Source organism: Hyaena hyaena, unplaced genomic scaffold (assembly GCF_003009895.1).
Source record: "Hyaena hyaena isolate Hyena2069 unplaced genomic scaffold, ASM300989v1 scaffold_890, whole genome shotgun sequence".
NCBI lineage: Eukaryota > Metazoa > Chordata > Mammalia > Carnivora > Hyaenidae > Hyaena > Hyaena hyaena.
The window spans coordinates 415,759-439,017 of record NW_024081524.1 but is presented as its reverse complement, the minus strand read 5'-3'; the positions used below and the strand labels follow the sequence as shown (position 1 = coordinate 439,017).

General features: G+C 45.8%; 1 protein-coding gene across 1 annotated transcript in view; it reads right to left on the bottom strand.

Annotated features, from left to right (window-relative positions):
* Positions 1-9,564, bottom strand: part of CMBL (carboxymethylenebutenolidase homolog) — a 34,121-nt gene extending 24,557 nt beyond the window's left edge. Inside the window, exon 1 of the mRNA XM_039220459.1 lies at positions 9,523-9,564. The gene's annotated coding sequence lies outside the window, so the exon portion shown is untranslated. The remainder of the gene's footprint in view (positions 1-9,522) is intronic.
* Positions 9,565-23,259: the final 13,695 nt, after the last annotated feature.

The window sequence follows — 23,259 nt, the reverse complement described above, 5'->3', positions numbered from 1 at the left end:
CCGGGAGGAAAGCCAGAAGCAGAAAGCAGGCCTGCCCGTGAAATTTACAGGAGTGCTGGCTCCGAGGACCTGGGACTTCCCTGTTGTAAATCTAAATTAGGCTCTTTTTAAAAATAAGTGGTTACGGGCCGCCTGGGCAGCTCAGTTGGGATGTGTCCCACTTTATGGGACTTAGGCTCAGGTCATGATCGCACAGTTCATGAGTTCGAGACCTGCGTGGGGCTCTGTGCTTTCCGCATGGAGCCTGCTTCAGATCCCACGTCCTCCCACCCCCCTCTCTCCTCCCCCCACCCAAAATTAATAAACATTTAAAAAATAAAATAAAAATAAGTTGTTACATACTCATAGTTGCCCCCACTCTGTTTTATCTGGTTATCTAAAGTTATCATAACCAATGCAGTTGGCTCCAAAGAAGGTTAAGGGAACAGGAAGCAATGTGGGTTCAAAAAATAAGTGAGAATGGAGAAAATACCGGCTTCCTGAGGCCACAAGAATTTGACCACAAATCTTAAGACCGGAGACATAGAATCTTATTAATTTAGATGCTTCTGATCAGAAGATGTGTGACTCCAGACTGAATGTGACTTAAGAGGTCTTTTCTGCAGAGAGATGGCAAATCGGTTAAGATAAAAAGACAACAGGAGTCAGCTTTGTGAGACTGTAGAACTGTTCAAGGGTAATTTTCAGACAGGTTACTCACACAGATGTAAAAATGATGTGTTACAGATTTTGTGCTACTCATTAATTTATGAGGAAAACAGGCAGATGTTAAAACCAGTTCAAAAGAAGAGTCAATGGGTGTTGTATGTAATCAATCCAATTTGACAATAAATTATATTCATAAAAATAATTTAAAAAAATAAAAACCTTAAAAAAACAAGAGTCAAAAAAAGCACACACATCAATATAGAGTTTAAAAAATGTTGAAAGGAAAGTGCAGATGAAGGTAAACTGGCTTTATTCCACAGAATTGGGAAGGAGGGCAATTACATGGGACAGTCTGCTCATCTACTATTTACCTATAATTACACAATAGTCAAATGTCTCCACGACATTGAAAGATGAGAATCAGCCTGGAAGGTGTCCTCCTGACAAGCTTAGTTTTCCATCAAAACACAAAATTGTTTTTATAAGACTGTTTTCAAGCATCTTCCAGCATCTTGGAAGTACTAATTACACGGAAAGACTAGATATGACTAATGAGACGCCATTTTTCTCTACTTGCTACTTTAGTGTCCCCAAGCATCGTTACTAACTTCCTATTTAATAACACTGTTGTTCATATGAGACAGTTCATAATTGTATGACTCCATGCCTTGCTAGAATTTGCTGGCTCAGGGTTAAATTTATGCATGTACTTAAAGGTTAAAAAAAACAGTTTCCTCCCCAATCATTCTCAATTGGCAAAATACGCTATACATTCAAATTTTATGAGCCACCCCTAGATTATGAAACGTGCCTCTGCCATTGCATTCAAAAGCAATTTATTCTACCGTTTTCTCTATTTTCCTAAAAGTATCTAGCAGATCCTTCCTACAGTCTACCCATTGTCCTAACTTACACCTTCCACTTGAGCTGGGATGGACCCCTGCTTTCTTATGGCTTTCCCACCTTGGGGAGAAGGCTACCATCTGTCTTACCATTTATGCAAATCATCTCCAGTCCTGGGAACTCTTCTCCATGAAGCTTGCTTGAGAGCAGCAACTCTTTTAATATTCTCTTCTCTGCATTCCTAAAGAGCTATAGCTTTGGCATTTTGTACCATAAACACAGTCACTGGTCAAGTATCATCTTCTAGTTGAAGAAAGCCTTGTTTAACGCAAATGTAGTAACCAGAAATTTATCAAGACACAGGCTGTGCTTGCCAATCTTGTCGTTTTCCTTAACCCAAAGACATGTCCCTTCTTTGGGATTTGGTTTCCTTAACTATAAAATGAGAATCAAGCGGGTAGCAAACCCACGTGTTGGCTGATCACCAAAACCACTTAGGAAACTCATAAAGGAAATGCAGATGTCCTGGGCTCACACCTACTGAACCTGAATCTTCGTTAGTGGCACTAGGGAATTCATGTTTCAAAAAAGCTTGCCAGATGACTGTTAGAATGGACGAAATTTAGAACCCAATTGAACTAGATAATCTGCACAAGTCATGTCAGTATCAGTCTTCCATGGTTTTATGTTAAAAGATTCAGCAAAAAAAGCCCAGGGGAAAAGGACAGGTGCAACTCTCAAGCTAGAATAGCCGCTGTAGCTCCATCAAACCGGAAACGTACAAGGAAAGGGATTTCTGGGGAAAAGCGCTTAGTCTCACCAGGAGAACACATTGCCAGACCAGCACACCATGGCGGCTACACTTCCTGTCCTCCCCACTGTTAGAAATACACTGATTTACCATCACACAGATCCCTTCATACCCCAGTCTGAAATATCTAGAATCAAATTATTTTACTATGTTGGGACTTCTCCAAAATAATGGGTAGGTATTTTTTTAACATCCGAATAATTAAAAGCAGTCCACCAAAGTGGACAAATTGAGAACAAATTGAGGGGCAGCCCTAAATATAAATGTTTATTTCTATCCTAAAATGCACAGTTTTTGTCTTGTTTTGACCTTGTGTTTTTGTGAGAGAAAGAGTGAGAGAGAGAGAAATTGTGAGCAGGGTAGAGGGGCAGAGGTAGAGAGAGAGAGAAAGAGAGAGAGAGAATCCTAAACAGGCTCCACACTCATCAGGGAGCCTGACGCAGGGCTCGATCCCACAACCCTGGGATCGTGACCTGAGTCAAAATCAAGAGATGGACGCTCAACCGACTGAGGCACCCAGGCGCCCTACACATTTCTTACAACACCCAAAATGGCGGTTTTCAGCTTCCCCAATTTTAGTTCCCAATTCCTCTGGAAAATTCATCACACAAGTTAACATTTAACCCAGGCTTAAAAAAAAAATTTTTTTTAATTACATTCTTCTTTCTAGAAATACTTTGTGTAAGTGAACACTAGGATTTCATGGAGTTTAATAAACTAAAGATCTGTGGCTAAGCAGACACAGCTGGTCATCCTTCCAAAGTTGTTTTTTATTTTTCATGATAAAATAAGGAGCTGCATTCCAGGGACTGAATGAGCCCAAGCTGAATTAACAAACGGGGCAAAGGCAAAGTTCAGCAAGACTGTTGACTCTGCTGAAACCCCACGATTGACCCTGACCTGGAAGGCAAGGTCATAAAAAGTATTCCGTGGCACTGTTCCTCTAAAGAAATGTTGGAACAAAATGAGAAAAAGTGCTGGTGTGTTTCGAAACATCTCTAAATAATACCTGAGGGAGAATAGATTCCAGTTCATCTGTTACCATTTAGGGGGCCCTGCTGCTGAGTCGGTCCCCCACGCCCTGAATGCAGCTGTAGGTAGCCAGCTGCGAGAACGCTGTGTTCTGGTGCGAGGCGAGTCAGGAGGCTGGATAGAAAAGAGAGTAACTGGCTTCGAGAGGGTTCTTGAGCCAGTAAGCCATCTTGTCACCCCCAGAGAGAAAGCCTAAGTTTTGCTCAATTTGCTTCCTCAGTCTCTTTTTTGTTTTTTGCTGAAGTATGTAAATTATAAATAATGTGACATTTTGCCCCTCAAAAATTTTGTAGTAGTCAGCCTCCAAGATGACCCATAATGCCCTTCTGCCTCTGGGAATTCATGCCCTTGTTCAATCTCCTCCCACATGATGCCAGAGCCAGAGGATACAGAAATAGTGACGGTATCTGTCTTCTGGTATTAGGTTATAAAAGACGGCCTGGCTTCCATCTTGCATTCCTTCTCTCTCTCAGATCGCTTTCTCTGGGGGACGTCAGCTGCCCTGTTATTGCATAGCACATGGAGAGACCCACGTGGCAAAGAAAGCCCTTGATCTACAGCCACCTGCCTGGGCCATGGCAAACGCGAGTCCCCTACCTCCAGTCAAGCTTCAGATGCCCACAACCCAAGCCAACATCTTGATGGTAACCTCCTGAGAGACCCCCGTACCAGAACCAGCTGACTAAGCCACTCCCAGATTCCTGACCCTCAGATACCGCAGAATAATAATTTCTATTGTCTTAAACTGCTAAGCTTGGGGGTAAATTGTTACATAGCAATTGATAGTTAATACATACCTTTTTTAAAAAATGTTGCCCCACATATGTTTTGGGGGCTTTTTTTGGTATTTTCAAATGTTCTGTGTGCCAATATCATGTTGATTTCATTATCATAGTTTTATAACAGATACTGAAGCTCTCCCCTCCATCTTCAGAATCATCTTGGCTCTTTCTGATCCTTTACATTGCTCTACTAATTTTGGAATCTTGGTGTCAGTTTCCAGGAAAAATACCAAGTAGGATTTTAATTAACCTTTTAGTTAAAATGGTACTGATAGGCCTGCTGAAGTGGCTCAGTCAATTTAGTTTCCAACTCTTGATGCCGCCTCAGGTCATGTTCTCAAGGTTCAGTTTGTGAGTTCGAGCCCCAAGTTGGGCTCTGTGCTGACAGAGGAGCCTACTTGGGATTCTCTTCCCCCCCCTCCCGTCCCTCCCCTGCTTGTGCTCACTCTCTCTCTCTCTCTCAATCTCTCTCTAAATATATATAAATAAACCTTTTTTAAAAAGAGAGATTTTTCAGAAAGATATATGGCAGCACCCCAGATCTCTGGTCTCAGACAACAAGCCCTCTAAAGAGATTAGAGGTGTCTGAATGCTTGGGTCCCTTCCAAATTCATGTTTTGAAATCCTAATCCCCGGAGTGTCTGGATGGCTCAGTCAATTAAGCATCCAACTCTTGACTGCAGCTCAGGTCATGATCTCACAGTTTGTGAGATTGAGCCCCACATCCGGCTCTGCAGTGACAACTCGGAGCCTGCTTGGGATCCTCTCTCCCTCTCTCTGCCCCTCCCCTGCTTCTTCTCTCCCTCCCCCCCCCCAAAATAAATATATAAACTTTAAAAAATGAAATCCTAATCCCCAATACAGTGGTATTAGGAGGTGGGGCCTTGGGGGTGGTTAGGTCATGACAGCAGAGCCCTCTGAATGGGATCAGAATCCCTACAAAAGAGACCCACCGAGCTGCCTGGCCGCTGCCACCACGTGAGGACACACGGAGAAATCTGCACCCTCAAAGAGGATGCAGGCCCCCTGGCCTCACACTTCCAGCCTCCTCTGTGGTGTTTTGTTATCGCAGCCCGTGTGGACTAGGGACACTCACAGAGCCTCTGGGTCGGAGGACAGTGTTCCTGGGACACATGGCCATGCTGACCCTCGGCTGTCTGCAGAAGCCCAGGGTGGAGAAGGGCTCAGCTCAGAGCGTTCCGTGCGTGTTGTCTTTGTCTAATGGAAACTGATGAGTCACAGAAAACCCATAATCTTTAAGAGAACTACAGGTATAGGAATGTTACCAGCTCAGACTGGAAGGGCAGAGATAGTACAAAACACAAAGAAGCATTTGGAGCCTCAAGAGGCTGCTGGCAGGAGGCAGGCTGAGAATACCACTTGGCGGCAAACACATGATACCTTCCAGAAAGGAAGGATGACTCACAGGGAGGAACCAGGAGCCCAGAGGGCAGAGCCCAGGGCCTTGGAGTCGAGCTCCTAAGCCTCGAGGCGTAATTAAGAAATTTACAGTGTTTGCCTGACTGGCTTTTAGAATCTACATGGACCAGCAACATCTTCCCGGCTCTCATTTTCTCCCTTTTTGAGCAAGAGCATCTCAAGTGGTGATTCTAGGTCTGTCCCATTATATATTCAGTGGGAAAGGGTGTTATGGACTGAACGTATCTCCTCAAAATTCCCATGTTGAAGCCCTACCCCATCAACGGGATGGTGTGTAGAGATGGAGCCTTTAGAGGTAATTAGGTTTCAATGGGACAATGAGAGGGGGATCCTCATGGCAGGGTTTGTGCTCTTAGAAGAAGAGACCAGAGACCTAGCTCTTTATCTCTGTCTGCTGTGTAAAAATATATCGTGAAGGCAGCCAGCTCCAAGCCACGCAGAGAGTCCTCACCAACACTTGAGCATGATGGTACCCTGACCTTGGGTGCCCCAGGCTCCAGAACTTCGAGAAAGAAGCTCTCTGCTGTTTATAAGCCCCCCAGTCTGTGGCATTTTGTTATAGCAGCCTGTGCTAACCAATATACAGGGGATGGGACAATTTAGCAAGAAGAGCTGTATAGGAGGAACAGTATTTAAGGAGATATAATCACACCCAGACCTGATTTGGATTATGAGATTCTAGACATGCAGCAGATGCTATAAGAGCGCTAAACTTCCGGGGACTCGGGAAAGGGCTGACTTATTTGCAGGTGGGGAGAATATGAATTTTTGGTGGTCTGTGGCAGGATGCAGGCTGGCTGGCGCTGACCCACACTTCTCGGCACCCGTGTTCCCCGCATGTGCACCACAGTTAGTCTGCGGGACCCATGGCGGACGGCAGAAGTGATAGTACTGCTGATATTAACTTATTTTTGTAAGTGTGGCTTACCCCTCTCTCATTCTCTCTCTCTCTCTCTCTCTCTCTCTCTGTGTCTCTCTGTGACAGAAGCCAACAGTCCCATCAAGAGGCGCACATGGTGAAGAACTGAGGCTGCTGGCCAAAGCCAGCCAGAGCCAATGCTTCCATCCAATGCCATCCATACGCCTAGGCCATCTTGGACACAGAGCGTCCAGCCCCAGGCAGGTTGCAGATGACCATGGTTCTGGCCAACATCCCGATGGGAACCTCCTAAGAGACCTTGGAGCCAGAACAACCTGGCTAAGCCACTCCCAGATCCTGACCCTCAGAGACTGTATGAAATACTAAAAAATAATTTTAAATCACTGTGTGTATTAATCATCAGTCCCTGATGCCTTGCTGACCCTGGAGAGAGTGTCCTTTCCAGGCCTAAGCCAATTCCCAGAGGCAGTGCCGACCTTTCATAAGCAAACCGACCGATCCAGAGCCCATGCTCCAATCACCTCCCTCTTTTTTTTTTTAATTTTTTTTTAATGTTTTATTTATTTCTAGGAGAGAGAGAGAGAGGGAGACAGCGTGAGCAAGGGAGGGTCAGATCACGGGGTGAAATAGGCTCCAGGCTCTGAGCTGGTAGTCAGCACAGAGCCCGATGCGGGGCTCGAACCCACGAACCGTGAGATCATGACCTAAGCGAAAGTCAGATGCTTAACCGACTAAGCCACCCAGGCGCCCCTCCAATCACCTCCCTCTTGGATTTGCCCAGGGCTCGGACACTCTGGGCCACTGTCCACCTTCACTAAGCACCCCAGGGCCCCTTACCACACAGCTGGAGGCAGCCTGCAAGCCCTGAGCACATCAAAACTATTCACACTGGCCAGTCTTTAACTCGCTTTCCGTACCTTGCCCACTTCTTCCTGTGGAAACCACGGTAAAAGCTCTTGCCCACATTTCCCCTACTCTCTCTGCACTTGGATGACCCCGGGTGCTTCCCCACGTGGCCCGCCCAAGGCATGATGTGCTCCCTCCTTTGGGGATGTATAACAAACTCTCTTCCCAATGGCAGTCACCGCCTAATAAACAATAAACTTACATTTAAAATACTATAATTTGGGGAAGCCTGACTGGCTCCGTCAGTGGGGCATGTCACTCTTGATCTCAGCGTCATTGATTGAGGCTCCACGTTGGGCAGAGAGCTTACTTAAAAAATAAATAAAATAAAATAAAAGACTATGATTTGGGTAATTTGTCACACACAGCAGATAACTAATACACTTAAACACATTCATCATTTTCCGTCAAGCCACAATGCCATCCTCACATCTAAGAAAATTAAAATTTTTTTTTAAATTTTTTTTTAAGGTTTTTATTTATTTCTAGGAGAGAGAGAGACAGCGTGAGCAGAGGAGGGTCAGAGAGAGAGGCAGTCACAGACTGAAACAGGCTCCAGGCTCTGAGCTGGCAGTCAGCACAGAGCCCAACGCGGGGCCCGAACCCACGAACCGCGAGATCATGACCTAAGCGAAAGTCAGATGCTTAACCGACTAAGCCACCCAGGTGCCCCTAAAATTATTTCTTAATAGAAGTCATCTAATACGTAGACCCACCAGTAAATGTTCTCCGTCTCCCTAAAAATGCCTTTACAACTGGCCTATTGGAGAACGGGATCCAATTAAGTTCTCCATATTTTATGGATCTCTTTTCAAAGCAGAATTTTCAAAAAGGCAAAACCACAATCTCCTATTAACATAAAGTAACCTGGATGGCTCCGCTGGTTAAAAGAGACTTTTGAGAGAGGAAAACGCCGGAGAAGGATTGCTAAGGGAGGTGTGAAAAACCCTGGTCTGCAGCCTGCCAGGCAATACAACTGATCATCCAGACATTTGCGATTATCTTTGCAACCAGACAGGAATCATTTGCATCCCTTGCAGACGAAATTAGCCTCAGCTGCTGTCACATAAGAATTATTTGCGTCACTGGGTTTTGCACATTATCCCCTTCCACTCACAGAATTGTCAAATACCTCAATGAAATGAATGTGCCCCCTCCCCCCACCGAAGGTTAGAGCCCCAGCATGACACTGACAAAGGAAGGCAAGGACATTAAGCCCTCCACTGTCCATTTCTAAGTTTTGAGATTGTCTTTTTTTTTTTTTTTAATTTTTTAAGTGTATTTATTTATTTTGAGAGAGAGAGAAAGAGGGAGCACATGTGCAAGAGCGGGGGAGGGGCAGAGAAAGAGGGAGAGAAAGAATCCCAAGCAGGGTCTGCACAGACGGTGCAAAGCCCAACGTGGCCTTGAACCCCCGAACCCACGAACCGGGAGATCATGACCCGAGTTAAGATCAAGAGTCGGACGCTTAACCAACTGACCCACTCAGGCACCCCACAGATTTTTTTCTTAAAGCTATTTTAATCCAGAATGTCTCCCTGTTAGGCTGTTACCCTGTAGAAAGTTCTTGCATTTTGATTTTAGATGCTTCCCTTTAAGTGTGCTTCAATCAAATGGGATTTGAAAATCGATACCTGGTTGTAAGGATAACACACAGCATTAAGTGGAGGAGACAGTTTTTCTGTTGGCAAGTTCTTAAACTATTATAGGAGGTTGAACTCAGGTTTTATGAATTTATTCACTTTATCATTGACCTCAAATTCGAGCATGTAGGATTCCCTCTGAGCATCTCTTTTTTTTTTTTTTAAACATTTTTTTTTCATTTTTTGAGAGAGAAAGTGCGAGGTGGGGAGGGGCAGAGAGAGAGGGAGACACAGAATCCGAAGCAGGCTCCAGGCTCTGAACTGTCAGCACAGAACCCGACGTGGGGCTCAAACCCATGAGCGGTGAGATCATGACCTGAGCCACCCAGGCGCCTCCTCGTCTAAGGATCTTAAGTGGAGAATGTGGGCTCGATTTGGAGGCATTATCCTGACATCTTTGATCGTGGACTTCCCTCCTCTTCCTCCAGGGAGTCCTCAGTACCTAATGGAAACTTCCTGGTGGTTGTCTTTGAAACCCGGGGCTGGAGGGTTGAGGGCGCCTCCCCCCCCCCCCCCCCCCCCCCCCCCCGCCCTTACCTCAGCTGTTCAGCGAAGGGCCTGCAACCCGGTTCTTTGTAAAGCACATTGACTTTGCTCCTCGAAACCAGTTTGCCTGGTTTCGCAGAGGGAGCGTCACACATATACCAGCGATTTCTTCCTGGGTCTTCTTCAGAACGAGTGTTCCTTCAAGCCAATGAGACACCCATTTGCCAGAAATATTAGATTTAAAAAAGAAAAAAGAACACTTACTTAAAAGCAAAAGTTCTCAGTTCCTCATGGGCAAGCCGAGGACGACAGCCTAATTCCTCAGCCTTGAACTGGAGAACACTCTGAATTTGACCCAAACTGTCCTAATGCATTTATCTACTTTCAGTTTTAAAAATTTTGGAAGTGTAAAAAGACAGGAACTAGAACCATGAACACACATATACTCTCCACTGAGATTCAAGTGTTAGCATTTCGCCTCATTTGCTTTATCTCTTTTTCTCTTAACCTGTTTGAAAATAAGTTGCAGACATCACGCCATTTCACTGCCAAATACTTCTATTTGCAGCCCCTAAGAATAAGGACCTTCCTCCACACCATCACAATGCCTTCATCACAGCTGCGAAAATTATCAATAATTCCCTAATCCATCTAATACTTATCTCATATCCGAGTTTCCCCAACTGTCCCCAAAATTACTTCGATGGCTTTTTAAAAAAGAAATCCAGGGGAGCGCCTGGGTGGCTTAGTCGGTTAAGCGTCCGACTTTCGCTTAGGTCATGATCTCGCAGTTCGTGGGTTCGAGCCCCGCGTCGGGCTCTGTGCTGACTGCCAGCCCAGAGCCTGGAGCCTGTTTCAGTCTGTGACTCCCTCTCTCTCTGACCCTCCCCTGCTCACGCTGTCTCTCTCTCTCTCTCCCCTAGAAATAAATAAAACATTAAAAAAAAAAAAAAAAAGAAATCCAGGATCTGGTCCGGAATGTGAAACATTGCTTTTGGTTCCTTTAAGTCACTCCAGTGGTGCATTTTAAATATGTCCACAAATTCTTTGACTCTCCTGTTTCAAAAGATGGCACTTCCTCTTGCGTGTCAGCCATACTCTGAGTCATTCCTAACAGAATGTGGCAGACGTGACAGCTTATGCCCCTGAGACTAGGTCATGCCTGGCTTTCTCCTTGCTTCCTCCTGTACCGTCATGTGAGATGCTGCTCATTGCTTATGTAGCTCAGTTTGGGGGGGTTGTTACTCAGCAATAGATAACGAATACAGTATCCCTTCAACCCATTCCTCTACCACTCCCTGTATTTTCCATGTACTGGAAGTTCAGGCTAGAGCCTTAATGAGGTTTAATTCAAACATTTTTGGCAGGAGTCTTGACATGTTGTTTAAGAAGTCCATGTTCTACTGCATCAGGAGGTATATCATGGTAGGTGTCCCACCGTGAGCAGTATTATGTTTGATCATTTGGTTTCCGTTACTAAAAATCCTGTACCATGTGATAGATTAGGCTATTACCCAAAAATCCTTTCCTACCCACCTGAACTCCACTAGAGGAGTGTACTTGCTGCTCCATCAACGCAGGGCTCAGCTATACGACACTCTGGCCAGTAGGGTGTTGGTGCATGTGATGCAAGCATAGGCTTGAAGCGTGCCTGCCCCTTGGGGCTTGCCCTCCTGTACTCTGCTATCACCGCAAGAAGGGCTTCTCCCTGGGACCTGTCATCCCCTGAGACTGGGCTCCAGGACTGTCCAGCCAAGCCCAGCCTAGATCAGCTGCCCTGTAGATCTGTGACAATAAGTCATGACTTTCAGGTACTTCCTTATGGGTTCTGTAGGGGTGGGGGCAGTAGCCAACTGATGCACGACACAGCGCAACAAGACAGATGCTACAGGACACTGTTCAACAAACGCTTTTCTCAGAGAATCAGCCTCCCGACCTACACACAGAGGCACCTGGCGGCCATATTGAGATGGTGAATCTTGCCCCCAAGATTGGTGGATCAAACCAGGCTGGGCGCCTGGGCTATCCGAGTTGGTTTTGGGGTGAAAGCAGACTAACTAGTTTCTCTGTGTGGTTGGAATAGTAACTCATACCTACAGGAGCTGCGGGGCGGCCATATTCTACACGGAAGCAGGACGGACGGGAGAAAGAATGAAGCAGCCGCAAAGATACACAGGGTCCTGCCCTCATTCTAGGACCTTCTTGGTTCTCATCCCTTTCTGAGGCCCAGGTCCTTTCTTGGCCTTTAGTTCTAGCAAACTAAGTCCTAACAAGGGCCTCCTTTATGAATACGATGGTGTCACTGGGCTTCCAAAATTGCAGTTCTAAAAGTCTTGGGGCGCCTAGGTGGCTCAGTTGGTTAAGCAGCTGACTCTTGATTTCGGCTCAGGTCATGATCTCGTGGTCTGTGGGTTCGAGTCCCGTGTCGGGCTTGGTGCTGTCGGCTCGGAGCCTAGAGCCTGCTTCAGATTCTGCGATTCCCTCGCTCTCTGCCCCTCCCTGGCTCAAGCTCTGTCTTTCTCTGTCTCAAAAATAAAATAAACGTTAAAAAAGAAAAAAAGTCTTTTAAAAAATATTTATTTTGAGAGAGAGAGAGAGAGCATGTGTGCATATGTGTAAGCAGGAGCAGGGCAAAGACTGAGAAGGAGAAAGAATCCCAGGCAGAAAAAAAAAAAAAAAAAGAATCCCAGGCAGGCTCCGTGCTCAGAGCAGAGCCCCATGCGAGGCTCAATGAACCAAGAGATCATTACCTGAGCTGAAATCAAGAGTCAGGTGCTTAATCCACTGAACTACCCAGGTGTCCCCTCAAAAGATTCTTTTTTTTTTTTAAATTTTAATGTTTATTTATTTTTGAGACAAAGAGAGACAGAGTGTGAGCGGGAGAGGGGCAGAGAGAGAGGGAGACAGAATCTGAAGCAGGCTCCAGGCTCTGAGCTGTCAGCACAGAGCCTGACCCTGGGTTCAAACCCACGAACTGCGTGATCATGACCTGGAGCCGAAATATTCACCCGACTGACACCCAGGTACCCCAAAAAGACTCCTAATACACATCTGAAACCTGCGTCCCCAGGTGTGCCCCGAACCCATCTGCATTTGTTTCCTGAGGCTGTCACAGCAAAAACCACAAACTCTGTGGCTTAAAATACCAGAACTGTCTTCTCTCACAGTTCTGGACACCGGAAGTCTGGCAGACAGCACCCCCGCTAAGGGCGGAGTCCTTCCCTGCCCTTCTAGCTTCCGGAGGCCCCCACGGTTCTTACCCTGTGTCTCTGCCCGCACCTTCCTATGTCCTCTCTATGTCTCAGTCTTCCTCTCTTTTGCCTCCTACAAGGACAAATATTGGATTCAGGGCCCACTCAGACTATCCAGGAAGACCTCATCTCATGATCCCTAACTTGATCACACCTACAAAGGCTCTTTCTCTAAACCCGGCCACATACACAGGGCCAAGCATTAGACCATGGGTCTCATACCTCACACAGTCTTTTCAGCCAGTGAGCAGCCTCCTAAATTGGTACATTTATGCGTGACCTACAGAATTCAATTGGATAGCATTTTAAATATCTTTTAGGACTTGTGTGTCGTCTGAAAAAATACGAGAAAGGAAGATTCCAATGAGTTTTAAATTCTTTCGTGTCAGAAGGAACAGACCCTTACGTATTTTAGGATCCCTATTAAAGTCAAAGGTGTCAAAGTTAAGAACATGTATAACCGGAGCACAGGAATTCCGTCCACACCCACACATCTTCTGGAGGGTCTGAGTCACTGGCACCCCCATCGCAGATGGGCTGCCACCACGGCCGCAGTGGCCTCCGTTAGCTGGGCCGCCAACTACCCTTTCCTGTGCACAAATATCTTTCAGTCCTGGAAGATTTAGATTTAAGTCTCAAATACTTTTTGAGACTCAAAACCCATCTTATTTTTTTTTTTAAGTTATCTCTACCCCCAGGCTCTGCACTGACTGTGCCTGACAGTGCAGAGCCGCCTTGAAACATTCTCTCTCCCTCTTTCTCTGTCCCTCCCTTGTTTGCTGTCTCTCCTCTCTCTCTCTCTAATAAAAAATAAAATAAAATTTCCAACTAAATCTTAAACTGGACTTGTGATTTGGGGGTGAAGTTTTACTAAGTTTATTTACTATGTTGAAACAATTCAGAGAACTTAAGTTTTGTTTCCTTTGTAACTTTAATTTGTTAGATTTCCTATAATCATTTTGTTTTCAGGAATTTGTTGTTGCTTTTTAAAGATTTTTTTTACTTTTTTAAGTTTATTTGTTTATTTTGAGAGAGAGAGCACAACAGGTGAGGGGCAGAGAGAATCCCAAGCAGGCTCCACGTCATCAGCGCAAAAACCAATGTGGGGCTTGAACTCACAAACCGTGAGATTGTGACCTGAGCCAGGATCAAGAGTCAGATGTTTAACCTACTGAGCCACCCAGGCACCCTAAGAATTCTTCACTTTTAAGTAATCTCTACACCCAACATGGGACTCAAACTTACAACCCTGAAATCAAGGGTCTCATGCTCTGCCTACAGAGCCACCCAGGCACCCTAAGAATTCTTCACTTTTAAGTAATCTCTACACCCAACATGGGACTCGAACTTACAACCCTGAGATCAAGAGTCTCATGCTCCGCCTACAGAGTTAGCCAGGTGCCCTAGGACTCTTTCGTTGTTCATTCAAACAACAAAAACAGTCTAAATCTAAAAGGAAATCAGTTATATTACATTTAAAATTGCAGCTGGGGCGCCTGGGTGGCTCAGTCGGTTGAGTGCCAGGTCATGATCTCACAGGTCATGATCTCACAGTTCATGGGTTCGAGCCCCACATCGGGCTCTGTGCTGACAGCTCAGAGCCTGGAGCTGCTTCGGATTCTGTGACTCCCTCTCTCTCTGTTCCTCCCCCACTCACACTCTGTCTCTATCTCAAAAATAAATAAACATTAACAATTTCTTAAAATAAAATAAAAATGCAGCTAAAGAGATCTAAGAGAGGGGAAGCGGTCAAAGGCACAATCTTCCAGGTATAAGATAAATTAGGACTAAGGATGTCATGTACAGCAGGAAGTCTTCAGTTCAGGACAGTTAGGGGAGTAGATCCTAAGGGTTCTCACCACGGAAGAAAAATGTTTTTCTTTTTCTTTTTATTATATCTATAGGAGGTGATGTGTTAACTAAACTTACTGTGGTCACCATTTCAAGCATATGTACATCAAACCATCTTACTGTACATCTTAAACTTAAAACAAAATGAATAGGAATAAGGCAGCCAAGGAGATAAAAATGGGGCGTTTGATGACAGAAAACCATGCATGCAAAGGCTCAGTGAACTAATGAAGACAATTGAACTGACTTAAGTAAGTCAGAAAATGACGTCATCTTAGGCTGGAGAGGTACACAGTGTATGGCCGTTCTGTTTATGTACGCATCACAAGAGGAATAACAATTCCTTGAACTAGAAGCTTCGGGATGGCTATTATATAAGAGTTCCAGTAAGGATGGAATAAGACACATATGTGAAAACATCTTTAAGGGTGTTATCATAAAAGTATGAGTCACGGGGTGCCTGGCTGGCTCAGTTGGTGGAGCGTGTGACTCTTGATCTCGGGGTTGTGAGCTCAAGCCCCATGTTGGGTGTAGAGATTACTTAAAAACAAAATCTGTAAAAAAAAAAAATTAAAAAATTAAAAAAGTCTATGAGTCATGACTATTGCTTTATCTTTGAAGTCAGAAAAAATAATGTTTTTTCTTTTTATGACATTTATCTTTTCTACGCCATTTGTGAATTTTAGATTTACTGTAGAGGGATAATTCTGATTTTAATTGTATTCCAGTTACAATATTTTTATATTTGCTTACATTTTAAAAAAAAAAGCTTTAAAAATGGCTAATGAACTAAGTTAGTAAATAGGATGAAGTATTTTCCAAAGACCTCTTAGAACTGATGCTTCAAATTTGTTGGATGTATAAAGGGGAAAATGAGACTGTAACCTAAGCATTAACAAGGAAAGAATAATAATTTAGGATTTGAAATTTTAACATGCTGAAAATTAAAATGTAAACCTAACGTGAACCCCTGCACAATTCTTTCTGTACCTAAAATCTACCCTCAAGGATGCCCAAACCCTCATATGAACATTCAGAATGTGCCAGCCCTTGTCCGTTTCCTGCTGTCAACATTGAGTGCTTTCTTAGGTCCAAAGTGCATCAAATTTAAAAAATTTTCTGTTTATATCTCTCCACCTTCAGATCACATGTAAAATTGCCCTGCTCCAAACCACCAACCATTTCACTGTATTTGTATCCATTATGTGGACTTGATCTTACTCGGCTTTGGGTCATCAAACTTTGTGGGGGCATATTTGTAACAACTTTGACAGAGCTACAGAGGTTAACGCTAAGTGAAATAAATCAGTCAGAAAGAGATAGATACCATATGACTTCATTCATATGAGGATTCAAGAAACAAAACAAACACAAAGGAAAAAGAAGACAGAGACAAACCAAGAAAACAGACTCTTAGCTATAAAGGACAAATAGATGGTTACCAGAGGGGAGGTTGGGAGGGGGGAATGATGAAGTAGGTGATGGGAAGAAAGAGTATACTTATCTAGGGGCGCTGGGGTGGCTTCGTCGGTTAAGTGTCTGACTCTTGATTTGGGCTCAGGTCGTGATCTCACTGTTCATGAGACTGAGCCCTGCACCGGGGTCTGTGCTAACAGCCTGATGGTAAGGAGCCTGCCTGAGATTCTCTCTCTCCGTTCTCTCTGAAACCTCCCCTGTGTGCACACATGCTCTCTCTCTCTATTTCTCTCTGTAAATAAATAAATAAACTTAAAAAGTTAATTAGAGTTGAAAAGAAATGATAATCATTGGGGCACCTGGGTGACCCAGTTGGTTATGCTTCCAACTTCGGCTCAGGTCATGATCTTGCGGTTCATGGGTTCGAGCCCCATGTCGGGCTCTGTGCTGACAGCTGACTCAGAGCCTGGAACCTGTTTCGGATTCTGTGTCTTCCTCTCTCTCTGACCCTCCCCTGCTCATGCTGTCTCTGTCTCTCTCTCAAAAATAAATAAAACATTAAAAAAAAAATCTTAAAAAATGATAATCATTGGAAAAAAAGACTACATGTATCTTGATGAGCACTGAGTAATGTATGGAAGTGCTGAATCACTATATTGTACACCTGAAACTAATATAACACTGTATGCTAATGACATTGGAATTAAAACGAAATAAAATTTGTGGGTGCATATTAAGTTATGGTAGTTATTTAATAAAAAGATATATATTTAATAGTAGTGATTATCCAAAGGAGATGTTCATTTTTTCACCTGCAAACTACTGGAATGAACACTTCAAATAAAAATATATCATAAACTACAGTTTAATATTTCTCTGAGAAAGCAGTTTTGAAATAAATAGCATTATAGTTTGATGGATTAAAATGAGGAGAGGTGCCTGGGTGGCCCAGTTGGTTGAGAGTCTGACTTCGGCTCAGGTCATGATCTCACAGTTGGTGGGTTCGAGCCCTGCGTCAGGATCTGTGCTGACAGCTTAGAGCCTGGACCCTGCTTGGGATTCTGTGTCTCCCTCTCTCTCTCCCACTCCTCTGCTCTGTCTGTTTCTGTCTCTCTTAAAATAAATAAACATTTAAAAAAAGGTTTGTTTTTTTTTTTTTTTTAAATAAAATGAGGAGACATTGGGACTCCTGGCTGGCTCAGAGAAGTGTGCAACTCTTGATCTTGGGGTTGTGAGTTCAAACCCCACGTTGGGTGTAGAGAATAAATTAAATAAATAAATAAATAAATAAATAAATAAATAAAATGAAAAGACATATGTAGCCGCTCTCTTCATAACTGCCCCATACGAGAAACAATCCAAACATCTCTTAATGAGTGAATCGATCATCAAATTGTGATGTATTTATGCAATGGAATGTTACTCAGATAAAAAAAGGAACAAATTATTCATACACCCCAAAACATGGATGGGTAAGTGAAAGAAGCTGGTCTCACAAGTTACATACTACATAGTGCCTTTCATACGCATTCTGGAAAGGCAAAAATGGAGGAAGAAAGAACAGATCCGTGCTTGCCAGGGGCTGGGGGTCACGAGAGGGCTTGACGTTAAAAGGGCCCACGAGGAAGTTTCCTCGGTGACGGCAGTATTCTTGGCACTGATGGTGGTGGTAGATACATGTGTGCCAACATGTGTTTAAAATGTACAGAACGTTGGGGCGCCTGGGTGGCTTAGTCAGTTAAGCGTCCGACTTTCGCTTAGGTCATGATCTCGCGGTTCGTGGGTTTGAGCCCCGCGTCGGGCTCTGTGCTGACTGCCAGCTCGGAGCCTGGAGCCTGTTTCAGTCTGTGACTCCCTCTCTCTCTGACCCTCCCCTGCTCACGTTGTCTCTCTCTCTCTCTCCTAGAAATAAATAAAACATTAAAAAAAATTTAAAAAAATAAAATAAAATGTACAGAACGGTGCGCCAAAATCCAATGCCTCCTTTATGGTATGTAAATCTAAAATAATTCAAAATACACAAAAGGACAAATATCAGAAAGTCTGAACAGTAATTCCTTTCTCTTGCTCTTTTTCTCTGGGTATTTGTTGCTCAGTATTCTGGTGAACAGAGAACTAACTTCCGGCATCTTATTCCTTAATCTCAAGAGAACCCCATGAAAGGGGTCATCATAATGTGTTTCCTTTTCAACAAAACAGCAAAGAGGTCCTTTCTGAAATCCTGATATTGGGAGATGAGTTTCAATTTAAATCCTTGCAAGAGAGAAGGGTTGAGATGCCAGGGCGAGAGTTGCTGTGAAGTGTCAGCATTGGAAAAGGGACAGAAAAGGACAGCAGAATTTTGCTAATTCAAAGCCATGTGCAAAGGATGGGGGGTCCCAGCACCTCTGGGCTGGAAACGAGGAGAAAATGAGAGGCAATCACCAGACCCGTTGATCAATTTCTTTTTCTTTCTCCCTAACTAGCTCTTAGTCTAAATAATAAAACAACTCGTGTTTTTTTCATGGGTAAGCATTATGATATTTTGGCCTTCAGATCTAAATTCACAGACATTCTTGAATAACTCTGCTTCCTTTTATTCAAAGGCAGAAACTCTACTTAACTGTTCTGGAAAGTGGGAAACGTTCTCATTTGTTTTTTAGAGAGGTAGTCAGTTTTCATAGAAAAAGGACACCATTCTGTCGCCATTTAGGAGACTTTGAACAGTTCTCTCTTGCTGCATTACAAACATCCTTAACATTTAGCGGCTTCAGGGGCACCGGGGTGGCTCAGTCAGCTAAGCATCTGACCCTTGATCTTGGCTTAGGTCATGATCTCACAGTCAGTGAGTTCGAGCTCCACGTTGAGCCCCAAGCTGGACTCCACACTGATGGCGAGGAGCCTACTTGGGATTCTGTCTCTCCCTCTCTCTGTCCCTCCCCTGCTTGAGTTCTTTCTCTCTCTCTCTCTCTCTCTTGAAATAAATAAATAAATAAACTTTAAAACAAAACAAAATAAAAAGAATGGCTTCAAGCAACAATGCATGGCTTCTCAAGTTTCCGCTGGCCACCCCTGGGTTCAGACAGCTGGTGGAAATGGTGGCGCTGGAGCCTAAGGCGGCCTCACTCACACGTCTGGGGCCTTGGGATGGCGGTCGGCTGGGCCTCTCCTCATGTTCCAAGAGACTGACAGAGAAGAGAACTTACAATATCTCTTAAGGTCTAGTCTTACGGGTGGCACTCGGTCGTTTCTGCTGCATTCTGTTGATCAAAGCAAGTCACCAGGGCAGCCCAGGGTTAAGGTTTGGAGAGACAGGTCCTACCTCTTGATTTAAGGAGGAACAGCCGAGTCACACTGCAAAGCAGCAAAGGACACAGGGAGACCATGACTGTAACAGTGCACCACGCACCCGTTAATAATGTTTAAAGCTCATATAAATATTAATTAAATTTGTCCTTGGGTCTGAATCTGGATGAAATTAAGCTGAAGATATATTTTGGATCAGAAACTCATGTTCACTCCAGCTTTCATGTAGTTAAGCCTCATTTTAAAACCATCAGAAACCACTTACAGATGATTCAGAGAAATCTGACCCTGTGGTTTTTATGGGGATTTTAACCATCAACTAACGGAAGCGTAACATGGAACCCATCAGCTATTTTTAAATGCACTATTATTATCTAATCGAGTGTCAACTCCCCTAGGTGTCCTAATGTCTAAACATTTCATAATGTTGTGGAATTATGGAGGGATCCAGTTCCCCAAAGGATGCAGGCAAACCTGAACATAACCGTGAACCAGAGTGGAATGCTGGTAAGTCTTCTGGAACGGAAGGCACAGACGAAGACCAGAATAATCCCGGTGCCTGCAGTTCAGACTTAGCCCTCTGTCACCACAGGCTGCCAAACTTGTCACCTTTCTGGCAATAAGGAGCGATGCTCACATGGGGACGGGGCAACGCCAACATCTCACCACCTCTGTCGTCTGGGCTAATTCCAGGAATTCCCTGCGGAAAAGTATGCAAAAAATATCAAGATCAGGAAACTGCCCACACACCTACCCCGATTACTCAGCCTCACCAACTTCACCATGCTCTTTCTTGCCTCAAAGCCTTTGTACCAGCAGCCCTCCCTGTCCGTGAACTTGACTCCCCAGGGTAAGTAATGAAGTGGAGTATAAATCAAAGCAAGGGATTTCCATCCCCAAAGTGCTCTGGCTTGCCCTTCTGTTGCTCCAAGCCCAGATTTGGGGCCTCCATCCTGCCTTAGGGAAAGTTTTTTCCTCGGATACCTTATGACAGGGGCCCTTTCTGCACCTCCTCCCCAGCCTGTGCCTACGCCCAGCGCCTTATTGCTGGAAGAGAAATAGCACCACCCTGGGAACAACCCCCACAGAAACACTGGGCTGCTGGGGTGTTCCACGTTCTTACAGAAGAGCAAGGGAGTAAGCGGGAGAAACCAGGAAGCCGAGGAACAGGGAAAGGAGGAGGAAAAGGGATGGCTCTGGGGAGAATTTTCTTCTCACACTTCTGCCCCTGGGATGGGACTTAAATTGTCAGTGAGGAGGAGCCCAGAGGGGTTTGTAATGGGGGGCTGGGCATGGGGTTGGGTGGTGTGTGCCAAGGAAGGGGGCTCCATGTAATGGGCACCCATTAACGAATGGGCACGCACATGCCCACCTGCTAGAGACAGATAGGGAAGGCTTTGTCCCAAACCGTAAGAATCTGCAAGCCTCTCCAAAAATTCTGAGTTTTCATGTGAACCTATTTCCCTATGGGGACTCAACAGGGTGAGACAGGCAGTTAAGGCATTTAACAGCTGTGTGTGCCTCAGGGTGCTGCAACATCAAAGCCATTCTTTCTCTCTAGAAAAACATCACTGACCACCCGCCTCCCACCTTTCATGCAGGCCTGTGAATATCCCCCATCGCCCCCTCCTCCCTTCCCCACCTCACCCCCAGCGCCTCCTGACAGCCCCAGATACCTCTCCTTGGGCCTCCCGCTCCCCCCTCCAGAAAGGTCATGGCTCCAGGACATAGCTGACCACCCTACCCAGCCCCTAGTCCTGGGACAGCTCCCAGAGCCTAAAGGTTCAAGTTCAAGCTCATTGAAGTCAGGCCTCAGGTTACCCTCAGCTCCCCCCCCCGCCCTTATTTTCCTTTCAGCAGGGCTGAGTGCATCAGGCCCTCTCACGCTGCTGACTTTAATCCACGCTATTCTACCCTTCCTGCTGCAAACTCTCTTGGAGATGTTAGTTCAGCTGCGCTCCCCCCATGGCCTCACCCGAGCCCCCGCCCCAACCAGTCCCTGCTGGCAGTGCCTGTGGCTCTCTGCGTGGTGTGATGGCTGTGATGGCTGACAGCTGGCAGTTGGGGTGTCTGTCTCCCTCCTCTCCAGGAGGGACGTGTCCTCACTGGATCCTGCCCTTCCGAAGCTCCGTCTTCCTCCGCTCCGTCCAGTGAGCGATTCCTCTCCCCGCAGCAGGCTTCGCGTAGACACGGATCTCGGCCAACACGTGGAAGGTAACTCATCCAGTGCTGTTGCAGACCTACTCAACTGCTTTTTGGCCCCACCTTCCTCTTCCCACAAGATCTAAAATCGGGTCTTTGATGGTTCCTTGAAATGTTGACGTTACCATTTAACCTAGCCATCCCACTCCCAGGTAGAGAGCCAACAGAAGTGAAAACATATGTCCACACAAAAATCTACACCTACATGTTCATAGCAGCAGTATTCGTAATAGCCAAGAGGCAGAAGCGACCCAACCAAATGTCCATCAGCTAATGGATGGAGAGGTAAAATGTGCTATATCCATTCAACAGAATATTATATTTGGCTATAAAAAGGGAACGAAGCTCTGACACCCATTACAACATGGATGAACCTTGTAAACATCTTAAGTGAAAGATGGCAGACACGAAAGGTCACACATTTAGAGGAAATCTATAGAGACAGAAAGATTAAAGTTTGCCAGGAGCTGGTAGGGGAGGAGGGTGACTGCCGATGGGTGCAGGTTTCTTTCTACGGAGAGGAAAACAATCTGGGTGGATGGTGGGGACGACAGCTCAGTGAGTGAATATACCAAACCATTGACTTGTACGTGTTTAAGTGGATGGATGGTACCTGTGACTTATGTCTCAATAAAGAGGCTAAAAACAATTGTGTTTTGAGCACGGTCAAGGCTCTTGACCCCCCATTAGCTTTTCTTCAGGCCTCCATGTTCCCTTTCCTCTCCTTTCCCCCTCGCACGAGGCTGGGCAGAGGGTGGGTGAGGAGCCCGTACCCGCAGGTGCAGGCGGAAGGCTGCGAGGCAGGCCAGCAGGTGCCCAGGGGTGGCTCTGATGGAGCCTGCGGAGACGTGCCTGCCCAGCACCCCCACCCCCCAGGACTGCGATCTAGGAAAGGGTGACAACTGACATTAACTGAGCTGCTCCGTGCCACGTGCACCCAGCTGCCCCAAGACACCCCGAAACCAGCCTTAACCGGACTCCGGGCAGGGTGTGGGGGCGGGGTACCTGGATGCATCCCTCCAGGGTCGCTGCCGACCTCAGGCCGCCGGGACAGGGGAGGAACCGCGGGCCGAGAGGACTGGTGTCCTTGGGTGCGATGCCCCCAAGATGGGGGTGGGGCGAGGAGAGGCCGAGTAAACGGAATCCGACCTCACTCCAAGAGACCTGGCTCTGAATCAAAAGGACAGTAGGGGGCGGGAGGTTTGGAAAACAGCAATATTTGCACTAGGGGAGAAAAGGAAATAAAATGTCCTTGCAGTCAGAATTCGGGGGGCTGGGGGGTAGCGGGAGAAAGCAGAAACCAGGCGGCCATGAGCTAGTGTGGGAGGCGAGGGCCCGCGGGGGACACGAGCGACCCGTGTCCAGCCCTGTGGGTGCTGTGGGCAGGGCAGGCTGAGAGCAGTCCAAGAAGCCAAGCGGTGTGGATGGGTGATGGCGGTGTAGACGCTGCGATCATAAGATGCAAGAAGCGGGTTAAAGAACCCTGCGATCATAAGATGCAAGAAGCGGGTTAAAGAACCCCCCTGCTTGCAGCTCATCTACTTGAGTGGAAACTGCATCCCAGGGGCCTCAGTATTGCCTCTGAAATGCGTGCCAGCTGGAGGAATCTCCGAGGCCAGGAGGGGAGGGGTGGGGGTGCATACGCCTGGAGGCTGGAAGGAGAGCCCCTGGCCAGCCTGGAGCCATTCGCCTGGGGCCTTGCCTTTGAGGCTAGCTCAGATCAGCTTGTCACAAGTTCCTACCTCTGCTGCCCTCCAGCCAAATGGCAGGGAGGCTCCAGGAA